The sequence below is a fragment of the Megalopta genalis genome, chromosome 4, assembly GCF_051020955.1.
Source record: "Megalopta genalis isolate 19385.01 chromosome 4, iyMegGena1_principal, whole genome shotgun sequence".
In the NCBI taxonomy this organism is placed as follows: Eukaryota; Metazoa; Arthropoda; class Insecta; order Hymenoptera; family Halictidae; genus Megalopta; species Megalopta genalis.
In genome coordinates this window covers 4678680-4692750 of record NC_135016.1, presented here as the reverse complement: position 1 = coordinate 4692750, position 14071 = coordinate 4678680, and the positions used below count along the sequence as shown (strand labels likewise).

Here is a 14071-nt window from a genome sequence, read left to right as displayed (position 1 = left end):
TCCGCGAGCCTCTCGACCGCGCGATTTTTATTCGGCGAGGCTCGCGATTTCCGACGCGGACTTTCGAACCGCTTCGTCGCTCTCGCCGATGCTACGTTTCGAAGGACTTTAAACAATAATCGCAACGGATACGACGAAAATCGCTAATCACGGCTGATTCGGTCTACACAAATAATTCGAAGTACAAAGAAATTTTCCGGCAGTTTTGTCGTTCCCGTCTGCGGTACATTCCAAAAGACTTAAAGGAGACGATGAAAATTATTAACAGCGATTGGTAAAATTGTTAAGATAATTTAGGGTTCAGTAGATTTACGGAACTCGTCAAAACGACGGATCACTAATTTTCTAATTTACGATTATTCATATCGTAATGATATATTTATGAGTTCATTCAATTCATATGTTACTTACCGCAAATGTTACGATAACACTTGTTAAAAATCCGAATAAATGTCTTATTGTTACTTTTATAAACTAATATAAAATAGCAGTTTTTCGTAGATGCTAGATGTACTTCGTAAATCTAGCGTTAATTAACTATATGATTAACTTCGCTCGTTTTCCCATCATTTTGGCATGTACAGAACACATTTTGGAACGCTGGTAAAAATGTTCAAAAAATGTAGTTACTACAGTTCGAATTCGCTACAATTCGAACCCGTTCAATAATATTTCTCTAATTTTCAAGAAAACCTTGAACAGCCAATGAGAGTGAAACGTTTGAATCGGCGCGAAAGCGGCCGGCTTTCCGGGTAAATTCGGTTCCTGTTGGACTCGGCCATAAAAATGCAGCTCCCGGTCGCATGAATATTTATCCCGGGTGGGAATTGGTCGGGAATTTGCGCGTGACTCGGTAACTACGACGTTGTATCTGGCTGAACGTCCTCCTCCGTGGGGCTTTCTGCTGCTAACGTCCTCCGTTAACGTTCCGCGGCCACCCGCAACCCCCTTTCAGGGATTATTTCCTATTAATATGCATTACCGGCGCCGCGGTCGACAAAAGGAGCGAGAGACCGGCCGCGGCACTGTGATGTAAATAAACTTAGGCTTCCGGATCTTCTTCCTCGAGGCGGACACACTTCTTCTTTTGTAATTGCTGCTCCTTTGTCTCCGGGCTAATGCCGCGTGCGGGGGTGAGAACGACTCGAGCGTGGCCCGGCAAACATTTTTCACCCCCTCTCCTGGCCTGATAATTGGGCTGAACGGGGTCGCGGGGGTTCCTTCGGACTGTTAAGAATAATAATGCGTCTTTATCATTCGCGGAAATGGCGCCGGCGTCGGCCAAACGCTGTGTAAACGCGCGCAGCGCCGGTTTCGCTTTTGCATTTAATCCGCCGGTTTCGGAATGCCGGCACGTTCGCGATTATTGCTGCACTCGATTGTCGCTTATTTTGATCTGAAAAGGTTCCGAGAAGGTCTCTCGTGGGTTTGACCAGCTGTCGAACAATTGCAAAAGCTTTCCAGTCATTCTTGAATCTTTCTTTCGGGTCATTGATCGATTCGACAGGTCCGAAATATGATAGAAATATACTAATGTCGCGTCTCGTGAAATTTCATGAGATCGTGTGACCTCTATTATTTCAAATCTGTTGGATAATGATCAGGATCACGTCGCGCTGTCTCCGCATTCTTATAATTTCAAGTGATTTCCCGATTTCAATAGACGTCAATATTAATTGATTATTGGTTATTGATATTAATTTGTCTCGATATTAAAATACTCTATGATGTTTAGAGAGTTGTCGAAAAATGACGGAAGCATCCTGACCGCCTTTCGAAATTTCTACCCGAACGAATTGATCGTTTAGACAAGTCTGAGAGGGAATCGAGGTTGCCACTGCACTCAATTGGTGGATGATGAAAGGATGCCACTGTAAACACCGCTGCGCCTCTTAATTAGCATTGTTGTGGCAGCAGAAATTCGCCGGTGGCAGCAGACGCACGGGAGAAAAGTCTGAATTGTTTTCGAAGAAGTAACCGAGTCGTTTAGAGCCGCCTCGTTAATTGCTGTTTGCCGACACCGTCGCCACCGATTGACGCCGTCAACACCGTCTTAACGACCCTCTCGCGGCCGCAAGATAATGCGAATGAACCTGTCGACCCCGAAACAGGCCCGGATATCCTCTCGTCGGCGACGGACGGGTTTCACCGCGACGGATATCCTCGAAAGACGTCGCGTCGGCATTTATAAACAAATTCTCGGATCGTATATATCACGGTCATTGTTCGGCGCCGCCCCTTCTGAGGCGGCCGCACAAAAGGATCGTAACGCGGATGACAAAGGAGGGCCGGAAAAAAATAAATAGAGAGAAAGAGAGAGTGCGAGAGAGTGAGATAGAGAGAGAGAGAGAGAGAGAGAGAGAGAGAGAGATAGGTGGAAGTGCTGGAACCGCCGTGTCGATGAGTGCCGTCCTCCTGAATTGATCGGCATTTGAATAAATTCACCTGCACGGTGCTCGTCAAGGCACGCAGGAGACGAGAGGATCGAGAGGAGCCGTGAGATCGATCGAGTGGGATCGAGGAGGACTAATTCCGGCAATCCGAGCATCTCCTGCGATCCTTCCGTTTCTATACAAACGATCCACCTCTTCAAATTATTGGCGGCTCGTTTTTAACACGCGACGGTTTCTATTTTAGCGGTAATTGGGGGGGGGGGAGTAAATTTATTGCGAACCTAGGGGTGGGAAAGTAGTCTTTCAAAATTCTTTCGATATTTAAACGATCATGTTCTACGTTTGAAAATGTTTAAATGAACTAGATAATTAATTCCTTCCAGTATCTGCTTGTTGCAGAAGCTTGGGGCAATTATTAGGAGCATTCGTTATTTATTTTCTTTCGAATTAATTATTGAATAGCCAAGATATGAACTGGTTCGTTTTCTTATCGTCCTTTTATAATTTACTAAATACAAATGTTATCGACACATCGAAACATAATTCTCCTATAATAAAAATCTAGAATTAAAAGTGATTAGAAGACATAGAACGGATAAAAATTATCTGGTTTTGTCAGAGAAATTGTTGAAAACGAATACGTACTAATCAACGTATCTGTGAGAGCAATCCTAATGCGAAGAGTTCAGATCATCGTCGAGAATCGACACAGCTACCCCTATAATAAAATCAAAGTCGATCATCCTAAAAAATCTCTAGAATCGAAACATAACCTAGCAATTTTTCCAAAGATTTCAATCCACACCCCTAAATCGTGGAAGCTCGAACCACATCCCCAGAAGTCGATACAAACTTCAAAAAATATTCCAAAATATTCACCGAAAGAATCGCAACGAATCTAAAGGTTCCACGAATTAACACGAAGTAAAATAAGAAGAATGTCGTGACTCGACGGTGTCTCGGGCCCGTGGCCCCGTATCCCTTGTCTGGTATCCGGCGAAGAGGCCGAAAACAATGTCGCCATTTCATTTTTGCTGGCTCCGTGGAGTCTGGAAATCGTTGGCGAGCAAATGCGTAACTGAAATCTCAGCATCCAGACCAGCCTCCCCCCGTCGACCGGGCCACTGGAACCCGCGATGCCCCGCAACGACCCTCCGGTGCGCTCGTTTTTCCCTCCCCTTTTCATCCCCTGCCGGGGGGTGACGGGGGGCTGTAGCTGCAGCTGCACGGCTGCGGCCAGGTGTGCTCTCTCGCAATGTTGCCGCAAGGGTGAATTTCTCTCTCTCTCTCTCTCTCTCCCGCTTTCTCTCTCTCTTTCTCTCTCTCGCTCTCTCGCTCTCCGCCCGGCACCGGTTTCACCGTCTCTCTCCGGCTCTCACCCCTACTCTCCGTTTCTCCGTTCGAGCGAGTCTCTCGGCGCGCAGACCTCGACCGAAAGGACGATTTTGCGTCGATGCGTTTCCTCTGCGTCCTCTCTGATTCAATAACTCTGTCGCGTTCGAATCGAAAATATTAACCCTTTGCACTCGAACGGCGGCTCCGAGACACCGATAAAAATGACCGTACCAGGTCGCTAACTTTATCAACCCTTCGCAGTCGAGTGGCGACACTTGAGGCGCCGCTGAAAATACTCGCAATAACCTTTCAAAATAATTTCGATATTACCGGATGGATTTCTTCGCTCAAATTCTCACGTCAGGTGTCAAAATCATTTTAATATGATCAAATTTGTTTACGTTTCAGGAACTGTTGCGCGAGATTCAATTTTATACGTACAAGTTAAGCCGAGTTAGACAGTTAAAACCGCTTCGACTGCGTAGGGTTTAAATAAGTGGTGTTATAACCAGACCGCGGATCTTTATGCGAAATAGAAATGTTATGTAGCGTACAGCAGTTAAATAAATATGCGTTATTTCTCCCAATAGTTTGAATATATCGAAAATAATGTAGCGAGACTGGTCGATGCTTCCGATGCGTTCTCCGTTCCGAATTTCACTCGCCCTTTTCTGCCATAAATGCGTGAAATCCGCATTTGCAAGTGTAAACAACTTTCCCGCAGAATTGGCAATATTGTATTTATAATTATTATATCTCGTAATATTGTTTGAACGCGCAGCTGATATATTTAGTATTCAGAGAAGAGAAGGAGTGTCTCCTCGGGCCGAGGAAAACGGTGCGCCGGGAAAACAGCGGCTCGAAATCGCAGGGAACGCGGAACCGCAGTGGCCGCCTCTCAAACAATGTTGCGCACGGCTCTATACTTAATTCGCCTAACTGTACGCGAGACTACTATGATTTAGATCGGATTCATGATCACCGCGTGGCCGGTTACCGTGAAAAAAACGGTGAGTTTTCCTTCGATAACGCGTCGAAGCGTCTCGCGACTGCGATTCACGCGTCGCGGCTTCGAGAATTTCTGCGAAGATGCATTCTCACGAATAGAAAAGCTAGATTAAGACAGACAGAATAAGAGAGAGAGAGAGAGAGAGAGGGAAAAGAAGGATGGTTAGACGATGCGCTGTTAATGGCTCGTAGAACGATGGCGACGTGTGCAGGAATTCCGGGTGTTACGCGAACGGCACCGGGACGAGTCGAAACGTATTTTTATTGGCGGTGCCAGGGCAGATAGGAAATTGCGGAAACGAGAAACCGGCGATATCTCGATAAGAACCGCGCCGGGCAACGCTCTCATTGCCTCAATTTCCACTTCCACTTCCACTTCCGGACCCGGTCGCTTTTTCCCATCGGCCGAGCCTAAAAAACACGCTCGGCCCATTGTCCCGCGGATCCGTCCTGCGATAGAGCTGACCGCATGCCATGGGCCGAGCACATGAAATCACATTTAATACGCCAAACAATTAATATAACTGCTACACGCGGTCTTCCAACCATAGCAGCGACCATTAATTTCGATTAACCCTTCGCTGTTTTCCGCTCGGTCAAAATGGTCTGCACTTTTCTCTCGAGAAAGTGTAATTAACAATTCATTCAATGCACTTGAAAACGAGATATCGAGTTCCAGAACGTTCAAATGACATTCTCAAATTTTTTGGTCGCGATAGCATTGCTAGCTTTCGACAGCTGTTTGGAAATTCTCATAATGAAATTGGCATAACAGCGGAAAGCATAGGAAACGTAACAGCGGAGGATTAAATCATTTTCTCGAGTTATTTGAGGAATTCTTTCATCTGTTAATGACGTGGCTTGCAGCGTGTAACATTTTCACGTCTGAATCTTCCTGACAATGGCAGTATTTAATCGAATTTATTTGTGTACACAGGTGAACAGCCATTTTTACAATAAAGAACAAAATCAAGTAATATTAAGACTGACAGAGAATCGGCGAATCACCAGAAAACTCCTTCGAAACTCCTTCCGAAATGATTTCAATTCCGTACGATTTCTATTACAATACATGCTTGCACAAAGAAGTAGATCAAAAAATTCTCCTACAAGCATATTAACAATATCGGTTCGAGTAAAAGAAAAGAAAACAATCGGAATCCAGATAGCTCCAGCGTTAACGAGTTACACCAGGTTATTCTTCCGACACCTCGGTATAAAACAATGAAATAACGGCGGCACCCGATGAACCGCCGCAAAGCGCACGATCAAGGCTATATCCAGGGTGATCCATGAATTTTCTTCGAATTTCACCGTCCGTGGTGCCGGATGGGAACAGCGCAGCCCGTAAATCCCGAGCAATTAGCGCGCGGCGAGTGATCGAGGAACTGGTTGCTCGTCGTAGATGGGAATCCGGATAGCGAAACGCAAATTGCGTCGCGCGGAGCGGCGCGGTTCGGCTCGGCTCGGCGCGCCGTGTCGAGCCTCGGCACCGGAAGCACGAACGAAAACGAATCTGAGGGTCGATCGATCCCGGCGGGGGGAATGGGCGACGACCATCGTGGGTGGGGAAAATGTGGGAGCGAGACGGCCGGAGGAAGGAGGATCCATGGATCCATGGATCCGAAACGGCGACGGGCGCTCGGCTGAGCGTGTATCCCACCTGAAAACCGGAAACCGGGGTTCCCCTGCGGAGAGAGAGAGGTCAAGCCTACCGGAACACCGGAACCGGAAGGGTGCGGAACCTAGGCGACCGACGACGTGCCGGACAGTGCCGGCTCGCACTGATTACCCGCTGATGAAACGTACCGGCTCGTTGACTTCGGCCAGGGTCGTCATTAGGGACGCCCCTGGTCCGGACTACACGCTGGAAAAATCATACGAGGGCCCCCATCGTCGGCCTGCACGAGACCGCCGCGCCGCGCCGCGCCGGCTCCCGCAGAATTCATGCAAATCGCTGGCTCGCTCGCCCGTTCGCTCGCCCACGCGAAATTCATTTCGCTCGGTCCGAATCTCCGTCCGCCATCGGGTAATTAACTGGTTAACCGGCAGCAGGCACCGGCCATTTTTATCTTCACCCGACCCCCGCGTCGCCCTGTTCCTCCTCTGCTTCTTTCACAGGGGGCACCGGCATTGTTTTAGGAAAATGTAGATTTGCGCGAAGTCATTATTCCTGCTCCGGAACGTCCGCCCTTCCGATGATTGAAGTTCCAGTAATTATCCGTAAGTATGGACGTCATTCGGTCGGAGTAAAATTTCGAATTTAGGGCGCACGAGACGTGGTCTTTTTTTTGTTCGAGGTACAGCAAATTCTCCGTAATTTTCCATGAGCTTGTAAACCTAAATTGACAGTTTCGGAAGAGGAGACACGATTGTTAGATAAAATCAATCGTTTCAAATCGTTCGCCACGAGTCGCCTCATCACGAGCAAACTGCAAAATGAATAGCTGCAATTTGACACAGAGTATAAGTATTGCTGTTCAACTATCTAGCGTTTATTCATTAAAGCTTCATAATCTACTTAGTCACAATTAATTTCGCTTCTCAAGTGGTTTGCAAAGGTATCCATAAAATCCAACGAAGAAGTACCTTAAAGAATATGTTACAAACGAACGAATGTGAAAGTTATAAATAATCTTAGCCACACTCGGTTATATCTTTGTAAAAAAAAGATTTTTCTTGGCAATTTGAAAACGAATCGCAAGGCTCGAATAATCGTATTCGTAGTTACAAATTGCCAAGAAATATAAAAACGAGCTGCGAGGCTCGAATAATCGTATCTCCTTTTCCGAAATTCTCTATTTTTCTGCACAATCTGAGCGTCAATTAGGGAGACATTACTGTATTTCGCAGAAAGATCATCCGTTAATAAGAGCCCCTCCTCGGCTAACGCTCGCGCCGTCTAATGAACAAAACGCGGGTGCCGGCGAGCGAAACAACCTGAATAATTAAAGCGTATCGATCGATCGAGGTACCACGATGGTTACCATCGGGACATCGGTATGGGAATTTCGGCCGGGCCAGGGTGGCCGGTTTTAAAAGGGGCGGGTTTAATTAGAGTGGCTCGGCGGTTCCGCGGTTTTATGGGAAAACCGTGGACGCGCCACCTGCCAAAACGGTCGATCGCATGTGGGACCAGGCGACCGACGTGATTCGCCCGGTCGTTTAATGACGGCGAGGTTGTGGGAACCCGGTCACGGGTGGAACGAGCACTCCCCTTAAGTACAGTGATTACGTGACTGGGGACACGGTGCTTGCGTAGCACTCGACGATTATTAACATGGATCGATTCGACTCTTTCCTCTCGAAAAAAAAAGTTCCTGTGGAAATCTGGGAGGGAAAAATCGGGCCGCTGAACCCTCGGCGACGCGAGAGCCCCACCCCCCTTTCGCCCCATCCTCTCTCTCTCTCTCTCCCTCTCTCTCTCTCTCACGGTATAACCGAACTAAAAAATTTCATTCACCCCTCCCCCCGTAAACAGCGTCGAACCTCGGAATATTCCTTCGCCGGCTTCGAGGGAGGTGTCTTTTTCAATTTCTCTCGCGCGGATGAGGCATCCACTCTTCCTGAGTGTAACGATTACGTCGCCGTGGATAGGGGACACTCGTGGTCGACGACTTTTAGTCGGATTGTTGGCAGACCGGGACCTCCGCTGGATTCCGAGAGACGGCGAAAATAGTCCTGGTCCGCGGGGATGCGAAATTTTTTCGAATATTTAGCCGTCGCGGCTAAAAAGAGACCGAGCATTCCAATCTTCGAATAACTTTGATCGATGACGTCGCGCGAGCACCGAGAGGGAGGGAGGGAGGAGGGGGATGATAGCGACGAGGGGTGAGATTGCCTTGTCACCTTGACAAATGGTTGGAGAACGAAAGGTACCAGGCAACGCTGAAACGCGCCGCGTCCTCCAGTTCCTTAAATTTTCGTCCCTTCCATCCACCTCGCTCTTCTCCACCTGCTTGTCTCTCACGAGGCCCTCCAAGACAGACCCCGACAACCCTCGCGACGATTAGTCATTAAGCATCGACAGCCCTGACAAATAGCACCCGGGTTTATTAAATGCGAGGACGAAGGTGCGCCGGCGGGTCTACGATCGGTGCCGAAAAATTAAATTATGAAATTCGACGAGCCTCCGAGGCTCCGTTCTGCCGTCTTTCGCTGAAACCTTCCTGGCCGCTAATTTGCCACTTTTCAAGATATTTTCAAATATTTGGAACGTCCTGCGCCTTTTGCCTCTAAATCGAAGCTAGAATATTCCGTGTTTCTCGTACAGCTCCGAATGTAATTCAAATGTATTCGTTTTCGATTATTTCAAATTGATTTTATTAACAGCGTCAAGATACAGATTGGATAGATTCGTGGGATTTCGCCAAATACTTGTATAAAAAGCATCACCGAATCCGTTAAAAATTAATGGTTATTCACGTTTCTAGGGCGAAATTAATGATTGCTCGCGTTCTCGGACGAAACGATTAATCGTGCGAATTCTAGAACGAAATAAATAATTGTCCACGTTCTAGCATGGAATAAATAAAACTGCAGGTTGAATAGATTCGGCGAGACCTCGGCAAATATTTATGCGAAGCGAATCGCCGTATTCACACTTGAAATTGATAGAATCCGCGAGCCCCATTCGGCATTTGCTATAAATTCGAGTACTCGCGGCCCGTCATTTAATAGAATCTCCTACGGTTCCATTTTATCCGCGGCTACATTTAATCGAGTCGCGCAAAATTAATGGGGGAGCCTTCGATTACTAGCCGGAATAAATTTTTGAGAGCGTGTTCTTTCACCGCGACGCAACTCTGCCGCGAGCCCCGTAAAGCGGCAGATTGCCAGTCGCTATCAATCGCGATTATTAGCTCGCGCATAACAGTCCGGTCGAATTATCAATTTTCACGAGCATTAATGCAGCATTAATGAATCCCCGGCTCTGTCGCCGGTTCCACTTTCTAGGAGAGGGGGGCGGGGCGGGGGAAGAGGGGCCGGCTCTTCAATGATGCATCGTCTAATTACTTTTCCGGGAATGAAAGCCGATTGATTTTCGTTTAAACACCGCGGGCGACTTCATTCACAGCGATCGTCCGCGATCTCGGCGGCGGGGTAGGAGCCTCGAATTTGCATAATTTAACGCGGACGCGTCGAAACGCGATCCGGTCGCCGTTGTAAAACGCGATGTTCCTGTCGGATAGCGGTCGTTCTCCGGTTTCCGAAATCGCGACTCCTGTTCCAACGATTTTCCGCGAACCTGTCAGCGATTTTTTCACCGGAATCCTGCTCGTAATTCACAACGTAGAACGATAGTTGTTGACAAACGGTAATAACTATGAAAACGAGCCGGAACGCTCGAATAATCGCATCTCCTCTTCCAAAAATTGTCCACTCTTGTGGAGAATCCGAGCGTCGATTAGAGAGACATTACTGTAATTGCCTCAAACTAAAGAGCGTGGCTTTACGTTTCGTACAATTATAATATTATTGGAAGGGCATCGGACAGCCGATTTGTAAAATTGACACGTTTCAAACAACGCGTTCCAATGCGGATGCTTCAGGCTACTCGAACAGGTGATAGAGAAAACGTAGGCATTTGTTCAACATTCGTTTCATGTTATTCGATGGTGGAAATACAATGCAACGTCGAGGGTTCGCGTATATTGTCAACGATGACACGTATGCCAGATTCTTAATTCTAATCGAAGTTTCGACCCGTTAGGTGTCGTATTCTCCTTCGGGGAGGTCGCGATCGACCTGTGAATTGACGATGAGGTTCTCAGTTTAAAAAGAGCCGCGGCAGAAGACTGCGCTTGGTCGTACGTTTGCGTTTCGCGCCAACCATTCGAGGTAAAACGATGTTGCGAAAGGAGCTTCTTCTTCACGCAGATCTCGACGTTTGCGTCGTAATGCATCACGCACTTAGCATCAGTACAGCACCGCACACTCATCTGGTTCGGGCGTGGGTGGATGATTACAACAATCTGGTACTTCCGACTCTGGGGCGCATCTCTTGTTCGTCTTGTCGAAACAATATTTGAAATGCGCGTCAACTGGACAAGCCCTTAAGCTTGAAATTCCATTGTGGCACTCGTAGTACTTGTAACAGTCGCTTTCGACAGGGAAGTAGTCAATTCGATCGGACGGAGTATTTGTTGGACAGCTAAAAGCCTCGGAAAGAGCTATCACCGCGGCAACGGTCACCAAAATGCATATCCCTGAAACATGACAAGCATCGATTCACGACTGTCGTCGACTTAAAGAAAGTGCGAATTGATCTGTAGCGCAGAAAAACGGAAATCAATTTCAGCATTTTCATTTCCATCGAGTTTCAACGTAGCTTCAACAACGAAGACCATTGGCTAAGCTGTATCATCCGAACGTTTCTATTACGTTGGTTGGTTTAGTAGATAATTCATAGCTTCTGGCGCAGTTTTGTATATCGTACATAAAATACGGATGCCATCACCGGTCGACCCTGACAACGTATAAAATGGATCACGCGAAGGGTGACAACTAGAATGTTATCAACGAACGAATACGCTGCGAAGAAGATTTCTACGTAAAAATCACCCGCGTTATCTTTGCGTACACATTAGAATTTACCTATGCTTTTTGGGCAAACTGCCTGCAGAATCCGTGCGACAAAGGTGTATAAACGTGAACGTATTTAACCGTTTGAGCCCCAAGCAGCGCGATCGCGCTGTTCAGATTTTGTGTCGCGTCAAACTTTAGTGACGCGCGTACATCGCATAGAAAGCATATGCTTTCTTTTCTTTTCCTTTTGTTTTGTTTGTCGATCTTAACGAGCGCTATCGCACCCCTAGGTTCTCTTCGCTATCAATTAAGACAAGCGCTATCACGCTGTTCGACACTTTTCGACCGTGTTCTCTGAATAACCCCTGGGACTCAAACGGTTAATAACACGATGTAAAATCGTGTCTCGACGTTCGCGATAAAAATACAGTTCGAGATTGATCTACGGAATCACAAAAATCTACACCGATTCGATTATACCATATTCTTACATACTGTCGTTCAACTAACGTATAACTAACGCTGCCATCGTCTAACAATCCTGTTTCGGGATTCTGGACAGAAAGCCGCGAATACTTGCCTTTCATGATCACCGACAACTTTGTCTCCACGATTCTGGTACGCGATTGCCGACTCGTCAAGCAACTGTGAACCACATGCAGATGGAATCATTTTTATACACTGCGAGAAGCCTTATCGGCTACGGAGATTGCCACATGGAATTGACGTACACAGTTTGGATAGTTGTTCACACAAACCACATGAGCGCATCAGGTTTTTATTCGTTAGTTGGGTAAATTCGATGATACGCGCGGTTACGTAACACGATTAGTAACCTTCGCCTGTCCATTGCAAGCACACTTGCAACAGATTTAGGCTCGTGGCTACGTCGAACATATTTTTCATTCCGATGACGCAGACAACTCTAATTTTACCGTAAGAAACACAATCGAGTGGAGATTACAAGATAATCTTATGCAGAGTCGCCGTGTTCGCGACGGAAATAGGCTAAACCAATTCGCCTGAAACATCCGAGTCACTGTCGCGTATCGGGGTGGAAATATCGGCGGGCTGATTTGTTTGCCTTCTTCGTTATTACGTGCGATTTTCACGGCGAATAATTTGCCACGGGGAAGACCGGCTGCGTGCCCGATGCCGGCGAAATAAAAAAGGAACCGCGCGGAAGGAGCCGTTTCCCCGCAGTCACCCGCAAAACCGCACTCGAGGGGGTGGCTCACCCTCCAAAAATCACATTCCTCGCCGGACCCCTCGACATTGCTACGCGGCACCGCGACGAGCCCGCATTCCCATACGCACACCGTCGAAGCCCGGCGACTGTACAGTCGGCCGCAATAATCGCGTGTCCCCCGGCTTTTATTAAAAAGGAGAATCCTGTACCAGCCGGAGCAGGAATATTTTGCTTGGCAAGAGCATTCGTCGAATTCCCGGCGATAAATCCTCGGTTTAATTTTGACGCTGCGGATGAAGTGCTGATAAAGGACGCCGTCGCTGTTTCCTCCCGCGAGATTAAACAACCGACCTTACATCGCGTGATTCACGGCAACGTTGTATCGCGATGCTGCGAATAATAAAATAAACGACGGGACAGGATTGGCAGCAGAGGAAGCCGGGAAAAATTGGCGAACGTTTAGGGGGATGTTCATCTGCAACGGGGTAGCCGGTATTGCAGCACGAATTCATTGGAAATAATTAATTATTCGAAATTAGTTATATAATCGGAATTTATTATTTAATTGGAGCTTAAGCTTTTCTAACACTCGTTATATTTGTACAGTGTTGTTGCACCGTACCATGGAAAAATTATAATCAAGATATAACAATGAAACACTTACAGAGTGCCAAACGGGGTGAACCGATCGTTGACGAGGCTTTCGTAGATTTGGGGTGGGTCGAATTAGTCTGGAAAAATAATGACAATTAGCATAAAGCTTTCTAAAAAATGGACTCGTTAGAAGACGGCTGTGGATCTTTGTATATGTATAATGAAAATGTTCTTAATGAATCGTGAGGTACGTAGGTTAAATAAAAAACTGTATTTCTTCTTTGATTAGTTTTAACGAATTAAGGAACATGCGAGAACGTTATTAAATGCTTCTAATGTCAAGGATAAATTTTAGCATAAATGAAAGAATCCACTAGTCTAGTTATGACGAGAAACGTTACTGACGATCGTTACTGACGCGAGAAAGCCTTCAAGAAGGTCAACAAAAGATATTTATAAATTTGTTATTTCACAAGTACCAGGCTACTCGTAAATTATGAATAGGGCTAGGAGAACGTCGTGAGATTGCAAAAAATGGAAACCACGTGGATACACAGAGTGAATAATAAATGACGAATAACGCTGTAAAATGTCGCGTTAGGGGCTCCATAAAGTTCAATTAATGTTGTTGGACGTAATTGGCGCTTGCGGTGACGGGCCCCGTCAGAGGGAAAGGCGCGTCGAGGTCGCAATTTCTGTCGCGACTGTACGCGGAGACACGGGTTACGCGGGAACGTACAGTGTAAGTCACGCAACCTGCTCGCATGAATGCGTAATGCCTGCGGACAGTGATTTCCACCCTCGACGGGCCGGGCCGCCCCTTTCGGTCGCGGCCAGATGGGGTTCTCACGAGTCGCCCTTAATACCGCTCATAATCGGGCCCCGATAATGCTCGCTGTCACAACAGGCAAACAATGGCCCGCGGCCGATTGAAAAATCAAAGGATTACTCGTGTTCTCCTCTCTCGGCCGGTCCTCGAGGAGGGGGTGCTTTCGCGCCGGCACCGAAAGAAACTCTGCGTCGA

General features: G+C 47.0%; 1 protein-coding gene and 1 long non-coding RNA gene across 5 annotated transcripts in view; one reads left to right on the top strand and one right to left on the bottom strand.

Annotated features, from left to right (window-relative positions):
- SoxN (SRY-box transcription factor soxNeuro) overlaps positions 1-14071 on the top strand; it is a 149088-nt gene that overhangs the window by 62199 nt on the left and 72818 nt on the right. The window lies entirely within an intron of this gene.
- Positions 10323-11929, bottom strand: LOC143259352 (uncharacterized). Its single transcript, XR_013033157.1, has 2 exons — positions 11845-11929; positions 10323-10945 (listed from the first exon to the last, which is right to left on the bottom strand). It is a non-coding gene; the product is annotated as an uncharacterized LOC143259352 (long non-coding RNA).